This window comes from Protopterus annectens, chromosome 6.part0 (genome assembly GCF_019279795.1).
Source record: "Protopterus annectens isolate FY-2018-M chromosome 6.part0, PAN1.0, whole genome shotgun sequence".
NCBI lineage: Eukaryota > Metazoa > Chordata > Ceratodontiformes > Protopteridae > Protopterus > Protopterus annectens.
This window is the reverse complement of record NC_056737.1, coordinates 742,370,374-742,389,234: the sequence shown is the minus strand read 5'-3', so window position 1 is coordinate 742,389,234 and position 18,861 is coordinate 742,370,374. Positions and strand designations below refer to the sequence as shown.

The window sequence follows — 18,861 nt, the reverse complement described above, 5'->3', positions numbered from 1 at the left end:
ATGTCCAAGTGCAGCAAAATATATAGGAAAAACAAATGAATTTCAGATGAGGCATTGTGATGCAACTACGTGCATTATAAAGTGTATCTAGATAATGGCTGCCATTATGTGTCTCATTGTTGCTATCTCATCTTTCACAAAATAAATAGAAGGGGGGTTAGATATGGAGAGCTCTTGTAATCAAAACCTTCAATTTTCAGTAAACATTGTTAGCACTGAATATGTTGAGATTTGAGTGGTGGCTGTGTCAGAGTTAACACAAAGGGAATACTTCAGGCTTCATGGTTGAATAGAGTGATCACTTTTTAAAGATGGTAGAAGAAATGGCTATAGTGGGAATGTACCATAGGCACAGATGTTTTCTGTTAGTGGGTAAAAAGTACTTAAATATGCATAGTCCAGTTTCAGGCCTGGTGGACAGGGTTAGAGAATATGGCAGACTGAACTGTCTCAGTAATGTTTTATTTTGTATGTTTTTTTCTGTCCTCATGCATGCTTATCTTCTCTCCTGTGCTGTGACCATGTGCTTTCTTTCCTCATTAACTGGGTGAGAGCTGGTCATAGCAATGGTAAGAAATCATGACGGATTTTTCATTTTTCTGGCTCTAACTTCTTCCCTGGTAGCTGATGTGTGTGCTTACAAATGTGATGGCCTTCTGTATACTCCCCTATGAGCAGGCATATGGATGCAGCAAGTTCAGTTGGAAAGGGAAGCTTTTTTTACAGTACCAGAAACGTAGTAGTTCAAGGAAAGCAGTCCAATCATTGTATTAATCAGAAATCATTTAATGGTCTGTCAAAAATAGAAATAGCAGTAGATACTTACATGTAAGGAATCCCAATTTATTTTGTAAAGTAAGCTTTAAATTTTGGAAACTGTCCACAACATCTCTTTTGCTGAAAATCTGTTTTAAGTACATTTAGTGTAGTGACTTGTGCAGAATGGTTTGAATCTCAGATGTTCACCTGAAGGTCGTTTGGTCAAATGCAGGTTTAAGTGAAAAATGGATTTAGTCGAAAGTGCATTTCAACAAATAACACAAAAGAATAAATGGCAAAGCTCCCTCCCCATCCCTATACTGGGGCAGTGCCACCTGCATCTCTGCCAAATATTATAATTAACTCCAGGGTTTCTGCAGTTTGAGGATTTAGAGAAATACCCCTTTATAGACGTTTGTGCTGTAACAGAGACCTGGTTCAAAGCAGCAGAAAGCATCCATGCACTACCAGGCTATAACTCATTCCACACCTTTTGGCCCCAGAACTTGGACTGAAGCTCCAAAGGCGGTGGTGTTTCCCATATTCATAAAGGATGTGCACACCTCCAGACTGGTAGCCCAACATAACACATCAGAGATACTTCAGGTGCAGCTAACATTGGGTAAGACAGCAGTTCAGATCGTAGCCTGCTATAGGTCCCCAACCATGTCCCAAGACTCACACTCCACGATGTCCTTCAAGAATGCAACTGCAGTCCTGACATATGGGTTGTCCTGCCTCAGGCAGCCCTTCGGTTGGCCAGATTCCAAAGTCTGGGTCCGGCGTCGGCCGATGTCGCCTCCTCCCCGACGTCAGAGCAGCTGGAGTATAACGGCATCAGCCAATGCCATCTTCTTCAGTCTTTCTTGCCACGCGGTGCCCGAAGCAGAAGCAGTTCGCAAGTGCCGGTCGGTCAGCTCCTGTGTTTTCAGTTACCAAAGTCATCTAAAAGCTAAGTACCCCGTTGGGGAATATTTTTTCTTGCCTCAGCTGATGTCAGAACAAATTGATAAAGTTAGTAATTGTTTGTCTTGTGGTAAACAAATACCTCATAAGGACTTTCATTCTTACTGCCTCCCTTGCCTGGGCCCAGACCACGACGTCTCGGCCTGTGCCGCCTGTGCTAGCTTTAATAAGCGCACCCTCAGGCGCCAGACAGAGTTTGCCGAAGACTTTTTTGGCGAATCTTACGCTTACAACATGCCGTCGGAACAACCGACAGCACAAACTACCAAAAAACGAAAGGATCGGGACCGACATCCTCGGCCCGCGTCTTTCACCGATATAACGCCAAAGCCCTCCGCGAGTGCTTCGGTCCCTTCGGAAGCGGTAATTCAACCGCTCCAGGCCGACGACACCGTGTTAACTCATCCCTCGGTCTCGGAGACTACTCCGGTGCCGGTTGTTGATTTTCCTCCGGAAACCGAAGTTCTGGATCTACCCGACACCATTCCAGTGGACAAAGTTACCCCTGCATGTGGGGCTGCTAGGCCTCCTGTATCCATGTCAATCAAGGCCTTTGCACGTGCTAAGGCCGCCAGTCAGGCCAAGGCCCATCCCAAGCCTGCTTCTCAGGCTCCTTCTTCTGACAAACAAATCATGTCTCTGGCTGCAGATCTTATTTCTCTTATTAGGGGGTCTCAGCCTCACCCAGACAGAGGTTCCCAGCCGCCTGCAGAAAAAAGGCCTAGAACTGAGCAGGCAGACAACCTCTCTTCAGATGAAGCCTCTGGGGATTCAGAGCATTCAGAAACCCAAGAAGAATCCTTCCAGGCCTATGAGGACTCTGATGCTGAGGAATCTATTCCCTCTGCCTCCCCTCCAGAGGATTTTTAATTCGGTGAAGTCCTCCACTCCATGAGGGAGCATTTTAAGTGGCAGGGTCAGGAATTTTCTGATTCCAGGAAAAGGCTACGTACCTTCCTTAAGTTACCCCAGCACAGACCTTTAGCTATTCTGCCAGTTTTGGATGTCCTGGATGATGTTTTCTCCGACTCCAGTGCTTCCCCTTATTCTCTCCCTCCTGCTCCTGTTAAGCCAGACCGATATTATAGGGTCCCTGACACTCACAAGCATCTCTTTAAGGCCCACTCTGTGGATCTAGAAACTATTTCACAGGGCCCCAATGGAGTGGCTACCTCCTCAGCCAGGAACCCACTACCAGCTGACAGGGAAGCAAGGTCCCTGGAGAGATGGGGTAAAAAAGTCTATACCTCTACCACCCTTGCCATGAAGTCTCTTAACTGCCTTTTTCATATGTTTCAGTACCAGGATTATTTACTGGATGATTTGCAGAAAAGGATAGCCTCTCCTGAGCCTATAGATAGAAAGGCATTGCAGGATTTGGTTCATAATACACAGCAGGTTAGTAATCATTTTCTACAGTGTGGTTATGATGCATTGGAGGCTTCGTGTAGGGCAGCTATGACAGGGGCTGTTATTCGTAGACATGCTTGGTTGAAGGATCAGCCGCTGCCAGATCATGTTAAAGTTAAGCTCCTGGATGCACCTCTGGATAAACAGAAGCTTTTTGGAGCTAATGCTCAGGATGTGTTGAAATCTATTGAAGAGAAGGCAAAATCAGTTCAAACAGTAAAGGATTTCCTCCAGGTTCAGCCTCCAAGGTTCAGCCGGAATTGGCCTTCAAAGAATTGGTCCTTTCCAGACTCTGACAAGTCTCAAAGGGGAAAGAACAGGCGTGCATGAGGTAGAGGGCAATACAGAGGCTCCTACAGGGGACGCCAATGGCAACCACAAAATCAAAGAAATGGCACAGGTAGTACACCTGCACCACAGGGACAATCACAATGACTTACCTTTCACTCCGCCTACCAAGGCTCAAAGAGAAGCACCTAGAGGCGGAAAATTATCTCTGTTCTCAAAAAACTGGCACATTATAACAAAGGACAATTGGATTCTGGACATAATAGACAGAGGTTACAGGTTCCACTTCCATACCTTACCAACGGGACAAGACATGCCAAACCTGCCACAAAATCAAAGGGCAGAGGCACTCATAGAAGTCTCGAAGCTATTACAAATAAAAGCAATAGAGAATGTTCCTCCTCAGGAACAAGGCCAGTGATTTTATTCAAGACTGTTCCTTGTTCCAAGAAAAGAAAAACAATGGAGGCCTATACTGGACCTTGTCCGTTCTAAATACTTTTCTCATGGTGCCAAAATTCCACAAGGAAGAGCGGTCAAAAGGAAGAGCACAGAAGAGAATTTACAACAAACGAAGAAGGTACTGAGACCCAGGACTTAGTTGTTAACATTTCTAGCTATGTGTTGAACCATTATGAACTATCAGTTCTAAACAAGGGGCTGGGTTTTATACCCTCTAGTTGCAATGATATCACGGATATCATTATTGACATTAAGCTTTTTACAAGGAACTTGGGTTTGAAATTAATGTATGGCCAGGATGCTAGTAATAACAATATTGGCTACATGCCATTCAAGAAACCATCTACTTTCATGCCTCAACAACATCCCCTTCTGGAGGCATTTGAACAGGCATGCGAGTCTGATTTATTTGATTTATATAATGACAAACAGGCTAAATCAAATTTTTATAATATGACACTCAATGAGAAACAAGCATTAGCTAATTTGAGATGTAATGACAATATAGTCATTAGACAAGCTGACAAAGGCGGAGCCATTGTCATTTTGGATAAATCTAACTATTCTGACAAAATGGAACATATGCTCGCTGACAGAGAGACATATCTTCCTATATATTCACAACCTTAACAACTTGATCAAAAGAGTACATGCTAGCCTATATGATTTAATGTTGACGAATGTCATTGACAAGGAATTGTATTTATATCTTTTGGTTGACAAACCCTTGGTTCCCTCTTTCAGGGGTCTCCCTAAAATCCCCAAAGACGTGATGAATCCCTCTTTAAGACCAATTGTATCTAGTTGAGGATGGCTAACTGAACCTTCATCTATTTATCTGGATAAATTACTCAAACCAGTTGTTCTAGACGTCAAGTATGTTCTAAGAGATGCATCTCATTTCTTAGAAAACTCATTCCTCTTTCTTTGACATTGATGACATACTAGTCACACTTGATGTGAAGTCTTTATTCACATCAATACCTAATGATGTTGGTATGGATTTTATTAGGGCATTATTAGTTCAGAATAAGCTACCAAGCAACACAATCATTAGGTGCATGTCTCTTCTTGAAATTGTTCTTGAGAATACTGTTATGACGAGAAATACTATTTACAAACTAAGGGAGTGGCGATGGGCACCCCTTGTGCCAACGCCTATGCCAATCTGGTGTTGGCACAATGGGAAGACGTATATGTCTTCAATACCAATTCTGAGTTCACGAAACATCTCAAATACTTCAATAGATTTGTAGATGATGTTTTTTTGATATGGGGAGGTACCGTTGAATAATTGTTGGCTTTTGTAACTTATTTGAATGAGACAACAGATTTTCTTTGTTTTGATTGTTCACACACTGTTAGAGATTGAGTTTCTTGATGTTAAGATCATCAAGGGCCCTAATGGTTTTGATACTGAGCTATATAGGAAACCCTGTTGGAAGAACAACTTATTGCATCGGAACAGCATGCATCCTAGGCATGTTCATAAAAACATAGTCAAGAATCAGACCATCAGGGTTTCCAAACTAACATCACAAACCACTGCCTATAATCAACATAAGATGCAGTTAGCCAAGAATTTTGTGTCTAGAGGTTATGACCAAACACAGGTCTTTGATGACATTTTAATGGGTGACCTACTTAGAGTGGACGTAGGAGCTCCTTTGATCAATAGATCATATCCCCATTTACATTCCAACAAGATTAGTAATACAACCACCACCAACAGGATTGTCATTCCCTTTACCAATAGGAACAATCACATCTTAGATGTTCTTAATAAAAATTGGAGGCTCCTAATGGTGGATGAAAGGATTAAGAATTTGATAGATGATAGACCTCAAGTTGCCTATAGGAATATGTTATCCCTTAACAGGCTACTTTGTTATGATAGGGGACATCAGAATGTTAGGACTTTAAACAGGACAGGCACATTTGCCTGCAATTCATGCAATCAATGTAAATATATATCCAACTCTGATTGTTTCATACACCCTGAAATGAAACGTATATATAGTTTTAAGCATTATGCTGACTAAATCTATTAATCTGGTTTATATTGCTGAATGCCAACTATGTAAGATTTTTTACGTTGGAATGACAACTAGATCTTTACGTGAACGTGTTAGGGAACATGTCTATGCTATTGAAAAGGACAATGTTACTAATGCCTTAGCTAAGCATATAGTAGAACAAGGACATTCCCATAGCTTTAAGTTTCAGGTATTAGAGTTAGTCTTTAAAAATGGCAGATTGGGTAACATTAAAAATCGCACCGAAGAGAGGGAAGGCAAATGGATATTAAAGTTGCAAGCCCATAGGTTTGGGCTAAATGATAGGCTAGCACTTAAGCCATTTCTAGTTAGTAGATCTCTCAGGCTTTAGCCACTGTGTTTTACATTGTTCCATATTTCTGCATTATTTTATTATTTTATTGTTTTATTGACTGCTTTTATTTGATTCGCTGATTTGAATAGGCAGTGATGTCATTGTGTGTATTTAAGTAGATGTAATTTGACTGCATTTATGTCTGATGAAGCGTTGATTTCAACGCGAAAGCGCTAACCAAACTGCAGTCTACCTGTTTGCTTCTTTGTCTTTTATATTAAACGTGGATTCTACCAACTGGAGAGAGTTTTTTGATTTTGGCTTTTGCGGCTTATGGTGCACCTTCTTGCCATTTTTACCAAAATTTAAGATGCTGACGTTACAGCAACTTCTTCCCATGCTGGGCAAGGGGTCTTGGCTGGTTACTCTGGACCTCAAGGAGGCATACCTGCATGTCCCTATCAGACACAGTTGCAGAAGATACCTCAGATTTCTTGCAGGAACAGAGCACTATCAATTCTCAGCATTGCCGTTTGGCTTATCTACTGCGCCCAGAGTATTCACGAAATGCCTGGCATCAGTAGTGGCACATTGCAGACTCCAAAGGATTCAAATATACCCGTACCTGGATGACTGCCTAATACAAGCAGACAGCAAACAGACCTTGATAAGACACTTGGATTACGTCATTCAATTGGGATACACAGTCAACATTCAAAAATCAAGATTACTGCCATCCCAAGAGATTATATTTCTAGGAGCAAAACTGGACACACAGCTACAAATGGCTTTCCTCACAGAGGAGAAACAAGAACATTTAACAGCTTACTTCAGAGGCCTAGCAAAATTAACCCACCTGACCGCAAGGAAGACCTTGCAGGCCCTCGGGTTCATGGCATCTTGCATTCTTCTAATCCCTCTGGCAAGACTACACATGAGAAAGCTGCAATGGTACCTAAAAAGCTTGTGGTCACAACACAGCCACAACCTAGAAGACATAATACCACTCATACCATGCCTGCAAAAGGAATTTTTGTGGTGGGCTCAAGCAAGTCACTTTAACGAAGGCATGCTTTTGAACAAACCTCAAACAAGTCAAACTATTACAACGGACGCCTCAGACCTTGGATGGGGGGCGCACATGGACGGCAGATGCATTCAAGGGCAATGGACTCCAATGGAGATGCATCAGCACATAAATCAAAAAGAGATGTTGGCAGTGATACATGCAATAGAAGCCTTTGGAAAATCTCTTCAACAGGGTCATCTGCTAATAAGAACAGACAACACCACTGTCATGTGGTACATAAACAAGCAAGGGGGCACTTATTCCTACCCCCTCTGCAGACTAACAATGATTCTTTGGGAAAAGTCCCTGAAACTGAACATCTACTTGCAATCCCAGTTTGTTCCGGGCAAGGACACTGTTCTGGCAGACAGATTGAGCAGAAATTTCTTGGATCCTCACGAATGGATGCTACACCCTCGCATTTTCGCACATATAGCATCTGCATGGGGAAGACCAGACATAGACCTCTTTGCATCTCATCTCAATCAACACCTGGAAAGGTTCTGCACAAGGATACACCATCCTCTAGCTTGGAGAACGGATGCTCTTTCCTTCAGCTGGAATGCTCTAACAATTTATGCATTCCCTCCTCTACCTTTGCTCACCAAGGTGTTACTGAAGATCAAGGCAGAACAGCCAAGGGGAATCTTGATAGCTCCAGAATGGCCAAGGCAGCACTGGTATCCACTACTATTGAGCATAACTCACTCCAAACCGTGGCCCTTGCCTCAATGGCCTCTGCTCCTGACTCAACACAGTTGCAAGACTGTTCATCAGAACCTGCAAACCCTAAAGCTAACAGCTTGGAGAGTTCCATGACTCAGACCCATGACTCACTCTCCAAAAAAGTTCAGGAAATTTTGCTGGAGGCACGCAGACCCTCCACCAGAAAGACCTATATGGCCAAATGGAAGAGATTCACCATCTGGAATGTCAACAAGGGACAGGATGCATCATTGGTGAACATGCCTCAGATATTGGAATACTTGACAGAAATGTTTCACAGTGGCCTCTCATACTCTTCCATCAAAATCCACGCTTCAGCTATCTCAGCACATTATAACTGTGATCCACCTGTGTTCTCGCATCCTTTGCTAAGACAGCTCCTAAGAGGCATAAAGAATATTAAACCTCCAAGGAAGCTACCCATTCCTGCATGGGACCTCAATTATGTCTTGGAAAAATTAACTCTTCCTCCTTTTGAACCAGCAGCATCTTCAGAAATGCAATTTCTCTCATGGAAAACGGTTTTCCTGTTGGCAGTCACTTCAGCAAGAAGAGTCTTGGAGATACAGGCCCTCATGGCACTTCCTCCCTTTATCATCTTTCATCAGGACAGAGTTTCCCTTAGGACCAATCCTTCATTCATGCCTAAGGTGATATCCAGAGTGTCTCTAAACCAAGCAATTCACCTGCCTACTTTCTTTCCTAATCCTCAAAATAAAGGGGAAAGGTTGCTGCATACTTTAGACATTTACAGACAACTACGCTACTACAGACAACTACGCTACTACTTGGACAGAACAAAGTCCACCAGGAAGTCTGACCAATTGTTTGTAGCCTATGCTGCTGGAGTGCAAGGGAAAGCAGTCACCAAACAAACTATCTCAAAATGGATTGGGCAATCATCAGATTCTGTTATTCTTTTCATGGAAAAAGTGTGCCAGCTAATATTAGACCACACTCCACCAGAGCTATGGCCACATCCGCAGCCTTTCTAAGAGGAGTGGCTACAAAAGATATTCTAGAGGCTGCTACATGGAGCTCCGTGCATACATTTACCAAACACTACAACCTACCATCATACTCCAGATCCCGAGCAGGCTTTGCTTCAGCAGTCCTGCAGGGCCTTCTAGCTACACCATCTCTTTCTTAGTCCTACCACCCCCAGCTTGGCTATGGTATTCAACCCATATGTCAGGACTGCAGTTGCATTCTTGAAGGACATAGTACAGTTTTGTACCTACCATAAATGTAGATGTCCGATGGATATGCAACTGCAGTCAGGTTTACCCTCCCTCCTACCCCTCTTTTTTCCCATCCTTACTCCCCTCACCTATCAGCTGGGGATATATGTTATGGTGTATCTGTTTATTACTGTTGTGCATGTCTGATTTTATCAATTTATCCATTCACCAAACTTAGCCTTCATTGGAGGGCACCTGGCATCTGGGGCAAGAAACACTGAAGAAGATGGCGTCGGCTGATGCCTTTATACTCCAGCCGCTCTGACGTCGGGGAGGAGGCGACATCGGCCGACGCCAGACCCAGACTTTGGAATCTGGCCGACCGAAGGGCTGCCTGAGGCAGGACAACCCATATGTCAGGACTGCAGTTGCATATCTGTCGGACATCTACATTTATGGTAGGTACAAAACTGTACTTTCCTAAGCACCCTGGAGACCATTAGGGTCCAACCTAACACTCTCATACTGGGTGACTTCAACTACCCCTCCATTAACTGGGAAGGCTACTCATGTACAAATACACTTGCCCAATGTTTCCTGGAATTCATTAATTCCAATGCCCTGGACCAGCTCGTTCGTATCCCCACTAGAGGTAGCAACATCCTTGACCTGGTCATTACTAACATTGGCAACTGTTGCTCTACACCAATAGTCAACTCCTCCCTGGTTAGCTCTGAACACAAACTAATCACCTTGGAAATCCACCCCCCACCCCCCGCAAAGGTAACCACCATGAAAAACTTCTCCAAAGCTAACTTCTAACTTTGGGCTCCTAAAAACAGAGGTGGCTAACGTCACGCCACCCATCCATAGTCAGCTGTCACGGCGGCATTCATTTCTGAGTTAGATGCGTGCTGACATCTGTTTTGTACCTGATGTCGGTTTATGGCCGATGTTTGCAGAGAGACCTGAGACATTGCACGTGCCTACACAGTAGCATCAGTCTTTTGTAAAATGGCTAAACGTACGCGAGTCCACCCAAGGCAGATTCCCTTGTGTTAAGAATGCAGCAGCATATAGAAGAGAAGGACATCTAAAGTTATGGTAAGATTTTACCCAACAATACTTTTCTCCAGTTCCAGTGATCCTATCCCAGTCCAGGCTTCCTTCTCCTGTTAAGAGCATTATCTTGGCATCCTAGAAACCATCCACCAAGAAGGTGTATTCCAGCAAATGGAAGAGATTTCTATTTAGACCAAGTAACACAGACTAGATCTCTATTCAGCTTCTGTCCCTGACATTTTGTTGTTCTTGGCCTCTCTTTTTCAGCAAGGGGCCAGTTTCTCTACGATTAAACTGCAATTGATGGCTATATCTAACTTCCATTTGAATGAAAGCCCCACCTTTTCTTCCAGGCTGTGTAAGGCCTTTCTCAAAGGGATCTTTCTTCTCAGACCTCCTATCAAGGATCCCTCCCCTCCATGGGATCTCACTCTGGTGTTGCAATCTGTGATGCAGAAGTCCTTGGAGCCTGCGACTACCTGTGATTTCAAATTCCTGTCTTAGAATATGGCATTCGTGGTGGCTGTTACTTCAGCCAGGAGGATCTCTGAGTTGCAGGCTGTCTGCATCAAAGCCTCTTTCATGGTGTTCCATAAGGATAGGGTATCTCTCAGGACCAATCCTTCCTTTGTCCCTAAGTTAGCCTCGGAGGCTAACCTCAACCAATCTATTCAGCTTCCTGTGTTCTTCCCCAGTTTTTCTAATAAAGGGAAATATCAGTGGCATTGTCTAGACATCCATAGACAGTTACTATTTTACCTCAAGAGAACTGAAAATTTTTGTAAGTCCATTTAGCTCTTTGTTGCCTTCTCTCTGGCCAGGAAAGGTCAAGCAGCTTCCAGGATATCTATTTCCTCGCTGGATCGCCAGCTGTATCTCTTGCATTTACAAAAGCAGACACCTCGAGCTTTCCGGACCAGTTTAAGCCCACTCTACTAGGTCAGTAGACACATCTTCTGCCTTCTTGGCAAAACTTTCTTTCGATGAGATTTGTGCCGTTACTACATGGTCTAACCCCCATACCTTTGTTACGCATTATAAGTTGGATTTGGTGTCCAGAAGCAGGGCTTCCTTTGGTTCCTCTGTGATCTGGCATATCCTTCCCTGAGGCCTCGCAGGGTTCGTAGTAGCTGGGGACTCTGACCCATCCGTGAGCAATAATGACACAGTTAGCATCAAATAGAGTTATGTACTTAGCATAACTTGGAATCTGTGCTATCCAGTGTCATTATTCATCACGTTCCCACCCTCCTTCCCCTTCCTTCTGGAGATTTGTGAGTTACGGAGGGATGTATTCCTTGGCAGTTGTTTCATCTTTATAGGCAGTTGTCACTGCTTCCTTTCTTTTTAGCAAACTTGATCTGAGGGTTGCGGGTAGCAGGAGATCTTGAGAAGGGGAGGAAATTGAGCTCAGGAGCTGTCCTCCTATTTGCCACCTTGGATCCGAGGTCAGATCCTAGACCCATCCGTGATGAATAATGACACTGGATAGCACAGATTCCAAATTATGGTAAGTGCACAACTCTTTTTCTCAGTCCCTCAGAAAATACGAGTTGTTTCAGATGGATTTTGCAGAACCTACGTGCATTGCTGGATGTGTGTGTTATTACCTGCAATTTTCCTGAGAGTCAGCCAGCAGCTGCTAACAAGGCAGATAGGATGTATTCTATTCCTTAGTCTTTTAAGTTTTTATACACTAGTCCCAAACCTGACCCAGCAGCTATAGCTTTATTTGATTCCACTGCTGCTACACACTTACATAATTCCAATCCTACCCTTTCTGATAAGGATGGGAAAACTGCTGTGAATTATGGGAAAAAAAGTATAAACTTCTGCAACTTTGATTTTCAGAATTTTGAATTGTCAGGCTCATTTGTTAAAATTTGTGTTAAAATTTGCTCTGACTAATTGTAAAGGTATGATGAGTGTTTTATCTGCAGATTCTTCTTGTGAGAAAAATCTGCTTTAAATTTATTTTTTGTCTATTGCAAAGGTCACTAATCATTGTTTACAGTGTGCATGACTCTGTGTGTGTCTGTGTGTGTGTGTGTGTGTATATATATGTGTGTGTGTGTGTGTGTGTGCATATATATATATATATATATATATATATATATATATATATATATACACACACACACACACACACATATATATGTATATATACACATATATGTGTATTTGTGTATATGTATATATATATATATATATATATATATATATATATATATATATACACACACACATATATATATATATATATATATATATATATATATATATATATATGTATGTGTGTGTGTGTGTATATATATATATATATATATATATATATATATATACACACACACACACACACACACACACACACACACACACATTTATATAAATGCATGTTTAACTTCTTCCAGGGTTTTGGCCACTGGTGCTGTTTTGAGAAAGTTTGCTTTGCGGCATTCTCAGAACCTCCCGTATGAGATTAAAATGAGATTTTAAATTCCCCTTTGGATAGAGATTTAGTTTTTGATCCCTGTGCTTACAGGGGTGATCAAAAAGTGTGGTGAAAGGGGTAAGCTTATTCAGGGAATCTCTTGAGGTTTTTCAGCTCTCCTTTTCCAATTTTTCTAAGGGATTCTCTAACTCCTCATCTACTTTTGGCAAAAAGCAGAGTAAATAGTCAACAAAATACAGGTAATCAAATGTTTAAAAAGAAATGGCAAGAGAATTCCAAAAAGACTCTTCAAACCTCCCAAAATGACTATTCAAGAGACCTTGTGACTGCCGTCCCACCCTGTCCCCTTTTTTCTTCAGGAAAGTCTAAATCTCCATTTTTTCTTGGGTAGCAGATAGTTTCAGACAAATGGGTTCTGAAGATCATTCATCAGGGTTACAGATGTCAGTGGGAGGACTTTCCTCCTTTCCAGGGGATAATTTCTCATCATCCAGATCAGACTGTCTTATTTCCACCAGTTCTTTATTATGTGCTGTCCCATGAAGTGATAGAACCAGTTTCTTCTTCCCAGGGGGAAAAAGGTTTTTATTTGAGGATGTATGATGATAGTGTCAAACAAAGAAAATTCTTGGAGACCAGTGTCGGATATTTCTTTCCTAAACCTGTTTTTAATACTTTCCAAATTCAAAATGATGTCATTTCACAACTTTTACCTCCTCTTCCTCTTTCAAGTTTCCTGGTAACACTAGAGTTAAAGATGCTTATCTTTACATCCCTATTCATCCAGACTTCTATCCCGTAAGGTTTTGTGTGTCTGGATCACATTATCAGTTCTGTGCCTTATCATTTGGACTATCCAGTGCACCAAGAGTTTCATAAAGTCTGTAGCTCCAATTATAACTGATTGCAGGCTACAGGGTATTCACATGTTTCCATATTTAGATGACTTGTTTATCTTTGCAGAGTCTTTTTCAATGTGTCAGGAATTTCTCTGTTGTGTGAGAGATCTGTTACACAAGCTTCAATTCCAAGAGAACAATCAGAAGTCTTTCTTGACTCCTTCACAAAGGTTGTGTTCCTTGGATATCAGACACCTCAGTTCAAAGAGCTTTTTTTCCATGAAAACAAAACAGGTCTATATCTAAATCTGTTTCTAAGGTTTTCCACTCAAACTATGGTCACTGAGGGAATACATCAGGGTTTTTGGTCTCGTGGCTTTTGTGATTCACCTGATACCCATGGCAAGAGTCAACATGAGAAAGGTACAGTGGTAGATGAAGTCTTTTTGTCCCTGCACTAACACCTTTGTCTTTTCAAATCCCAGTGCAGGGGTTTATCAGAAAATAAATCATTTGGTGGAGTCAGCAGATATCCTTAAATCCAGGTCCCCCCTTCTCCCACTCTGTTCCAAAACAGTCATCGCAGATGCCTCGGACTTTACTTTGATAGCAGTTTTAGGAGGGATAAAAGTGCATGGTGTGTGGAACACCAAGGATGGAAGAAAGCACATAAATATCAGAGAGCCTGTCCCTGATCAAGGCACTCAACTCTCTGAAACATCTTTATTTCTGGGGCTTCTTCAAGTTGTACAGACAGCATCACGGTAATGCTGTACATCGGCATGCAGGGGGGGCCAGGTTGTACCTCCTTTGCAGACTGGCCATGTTAGCTTGGAATATAGCTTCACAGCATGTTCTCACTGTACAGGAATCCTACATTCCAGCAGAGCAAAACTGTGTGGCAGACAAGCTGAGCAGGACCAGGGCAGACCCTCATGAATGAAAACTAGATTTGGGGGTCTTCCAGGATTTGATCCATCTGTGACGAGTTCCTCAAATAGACCTTTTTGCCTTCTCTCTGAACAATCAACTGATAAGATTCTGTTCCAGGACTCCCATGTAAGAAGACCTGGAAGACAGATGTCTTTTCTTTTACTTGGAGAGGATGTTCCTGTATGTTTTTCCACCATTTCCACTAATATCCAGTGAACTTCTGAAGATTCAGAAGGAATCCCCTAAGATCATAGTGCTGACTCATTTCTGGCCCAGACTGCTATGGTTCTCCTTTCTTTTGGAAATCACCAGAGGCAGTTATCACAGGCTTCCTCACATAATTAATCTATTCACAGAAGGACAGGAGTGTTTGTTACACCCTGACATCAATCAACTTCAGTTGACTGCCTGAGCAATAGGGTCTTAACTGCTTTCAGGGACCTGTTTCCTGAGGACGTGCAGCAGGTACTAATGGAGGCAAGTAAGCCTGCTACAGTGAAATCATATATTAGCAATTGGCAAAGGTATTATAGTTGATGCCAACAACATAACCAGTGACCATTTAGGGCTAGTTGTTTTCTGATTTTGCAATGTTTGTGGGAGTTACTATACCATGGTCTTTCGTATTCCTTTATCATTTATCAGCCATTTCCGCATGTCTGCCAATGGATTCTCCTCTTTCAATGCAGATTCATGTAAAAATGTTTTTAAAAGGGGTTTTGCACAAGAGCCCACCAAGTAAGCCAGTGGCCCATCCTTGGGATCTTAATTTTGTGTTGGAAAAGCTAACAGTTGCTCATTTTGAACTAGCTAACCTGGCTGACTCGAGATACCTAACATGGAAAACAGTTTTATTGATTGCTCTGACCTCTGCAAGAAGAGTATCTGAGTTGCAAACTCTTATGTTGATTCAGCCCAATCTCATTTTCCAAAAGGACAGGGTTTCTTTGAGAAATAATCCTCATTTTATGCTTGAAATGGTATCCAGGTTTACTTTAAGCCAAACTATCCATCTGCCCATTTTCTTTCCTGAACCCAAAAATGAGGGAGAAAGGGTACTTTATACTTTGGATGTTGATAGACAGCTCAGGTACAATCTTGACAAAACTAAATCTTTCAGATATTTGGTTCAGTTGTTCCATTTCTTGTGGAAGTGAGAAGGGGCAACTTGTGTCATAACAAAACTATTCCAGGCAGGGTCAAGGTCACTTTCCCAGGGCCGTGGCTTCATATATGGCTTTTTGGAAAGGTTTGGATTCTAGAAGTGTTCTATAACACTTCTGTACATATTTTTCAAAGCACTGTAAGCTTAATTCCTTCTCTAGGCTCAGGTCAGGCTTTGCTAGGAACATTCTCCAGTGGATCCTGGATTCTTCTCCTGCCACCTCTCAAATGTAGTAAGCTAGGGTTATCTACCCATGTAGCAAAGGTTACTGCAGCATTGATCAGTACGATTAACCTAGTACAGGTGTATAAGTAAAGTTACCATAACTGTAGGTGCTTGAATGATCATTGCTGCAGTAGCCCTCTCGCCCTCCATCCCCCTTGTTTTATGGCGTGTATTTTATACAAGGGAGTGGGCAATTTTTTTTTTTTTTTTTTTATGTTCTTAGCTTTGTCCTTTCATGGCTCAGCCTCCCTCTCTCTGTTGGCCTGAATGGCTTGGCACCCTGTCTTGTTTTTTAGTCAGCTCAGCTTGAACTGCCTGACAGTTTGGGCATGTGGAAGGTGCCCTGAATCTTTGGAAGCTGACCGATTGTTATATCCTTGGCAGAATATAACCCATATAGTTAAGGCTACTTCTGCAGTGATCATTCGAACATCTACTGTTATGGTAAGTTTACTTACACAACTGTACTTTCCTTCACAGGTTAGCTAGGCTTACAGTTTTGTGTCTGAAGTGTGGACATCTTTGAGAGGAGCCTCTGCTCCTCTGGGCTGAGAGGAACCAGTAAAGGTGGTTTTGGTACCTCTCACTGGAGGTATACCAGACATGACCCTTTGGAAGGAGAACTTTGGGGCAGAACGAGGGCATGTTGGAGGGATTATGTCTTCCACTTTGCCTGGAAGTGCCTGGGTTTCCCATAGGATGAGCTGTAGACTTTTGCTAGGAATAGTGAAGTCTGATCTACTTCTCAGCTTGCTGCCACAACCCTAACTTTTACAAACACTTTAGAAAATGGAAATATGAATACCAAACCTTACACCATAGTCTCATTTATATATTAATATTTATATTTAAATTTATACAAAAATTTTATGTTTTTAGAATAAGCTTATAGAATATGTTTTGTGGACATTCTCTGTTTACAAAAAATGTTACAGCACTTGTTGGTATAAACTTCAGTAAACATCTGTTATCATGGCTGCTTTAAGAAGGAGATTGTGTTTTGAATGAACTATTAATTAGTTAATTAATGGCGCCAAAACTGGTATAAAAGGTATGGTCTGATGTACTTTAACTGGTTCTGATGAAATCTGTATTACCACAGATGAAAGCGCTCAACCCTTGTGATTTACGTTCTACCCGTTTTTTCTGTTTTGTGCAATAAAGAGCATTTTGATAACTACAGTACCGGTTTCGAGTGATTGGGGGTCTACTTGCCACATTTTGGACTATCGTTGTGACATTTCTACGCATTTTATTATCTGTTCCAAAACAGTCATCGCAGATGCCTCGGACTTTACTTTGATAGCAGTTTTAGGAGGGATAAAAGTGCATGGTGTGTGGAACACCAAGGATGGAAGAAAGCACATAAATATCAGAGAGCCTGTCCCTGATCAAGGCACTCAACTCTCTGAAACATCTTTATTTCTGGGGCTTCTTCAAGTTGTACAGACAGCATCACGGTAATGCTGTACATCGGCATGCAGGGGGGGCCAGGTTGTACCTCCTTTGCAGACTGGCCATGTTAGCTTGGAATATAGCTTCACAGCATGTTCTCACTGTACAGGAATCCTACATTCCAGCAGAGCAAAACTGTGTGGCAGACAAGCTGAGCAGGACCAGGGCAGACCCTCATGAATGAAAACTAGATTTGGGGTCTTCCAGGATTTGATCCATCTGTGACGAGTTCCTCAAATAGACCTTTTGCCTTCTCTCTGAACAATCAACTGATAAGATTCTGTTCCAGGACTCCCATGTAAGAAGACCTGGAAGACAGATGTCTTTTCTTTTACTTGGAGAGGATGTTCCTGTATGTTTTTCCACCATTTCCACTAATATCCAGTGAACTTCTGAAGATTCAGAAGGAATCCCCTAAGATCATAGTGCTGACTCATTTCTGGCCCAGACTGCTATGGTTCTCCTTTCTTTTGGAAATCACCAGAGGCAGTTATCACAGGCTTCCTCACATAATTAATCTATTCACAGAAGGACAGGAGTGTTTGTTACACCCTGACATCAATCAACTTCAGTTGACTGCCTGAGCAATAGGGTCTTAACTGCTTTCAGGGACCTGTTTCCTGAGGACGTGCAGCAGGTACTAATGGAGGCAAGTAAGCCTGCTACAGTGAAATCATATATTAGCAATTGGCAAAGGTATTATAGTTGATGCCAACAACATAACCAGTGACCATTTAGGGCTAGTTGTTTTCTGATTTTGCAATGTTTGTGGGAGTTACTATACCATGGTCTTTCGTATTCCTTTATCATTTATCAGCCATTTCCGCATGTCTGCCAATGGATTCTCCTCTTTCAATGCAGATTCATGTAAAAATGTTTTAAAAGGGGTTTTGCACAAGAGCCCACCAAGTAAGCCAGTGGCCCATCCTTGGGATCTTAATTTTGTGTTGGAAAAGCTAACAGTTGCTCATTTTGAACTAGCTAACCTGGCTGACTCGAGATACCTAACATGGAAAACAGTTTTATTGATTGCTCTGACCTCTGCAAGAAGAGTATCTGAGTTGCAAACTCTTATGTTGATTCAGCCCAATCTCATTTTCCAAAAGGACAGGGTTTCTTTGAGAAATAATCCTCATTTTATGCTTGAAATGGTATCCAGGTTTACTTTAAGCCAAACTATCCATCTGCCCATTTTCTTTCCTGAACCCAAAAATGAGGGAGAAAGGGTACTTTATACTTTGGATGTTGATAGACAGCTCAGGTACAATCTTGACAAAACTAAATCTTTCAGATATTTGGTTCAGTTGTTCCATTTCTTGTGGAAGTGAGAAGGGGCAACTTGTGTCATAACAAAACTATTCCAGGCAGGGTCAAGGTCACTTTCCCAGGGCCGTGGCTTCATATATGGCTTTTTGGAAAGGTTTGGATTCTAGAAGTGTTCTATAACACTTCTGTACATATTTTTCAAAGCACTGTAAGCTTAATTCCTTCTCTAGGCTCAGGTCAGGCTTTGCTAGGAACATTCTCCAGTGGATCCT

The 18,861-nt window shown here is 42.0% G+C and overlaps 1 protein-coding gene across 1 annotated transcript in view; it reads left to right on the top strand.

Annotated features, from left to right (window-relative positions):
• PELI2 (pellino E3 ubiquitin protein ligase family member 2) overlaps positions 1 to 18,861 on the top strand; it is a 1,464,870-nt gene that overhangs the window by 1,196,436 nt on the left and 249,573 nt on the right. The gene's annotated exons all lie outside the window — the stretch shown is intronic.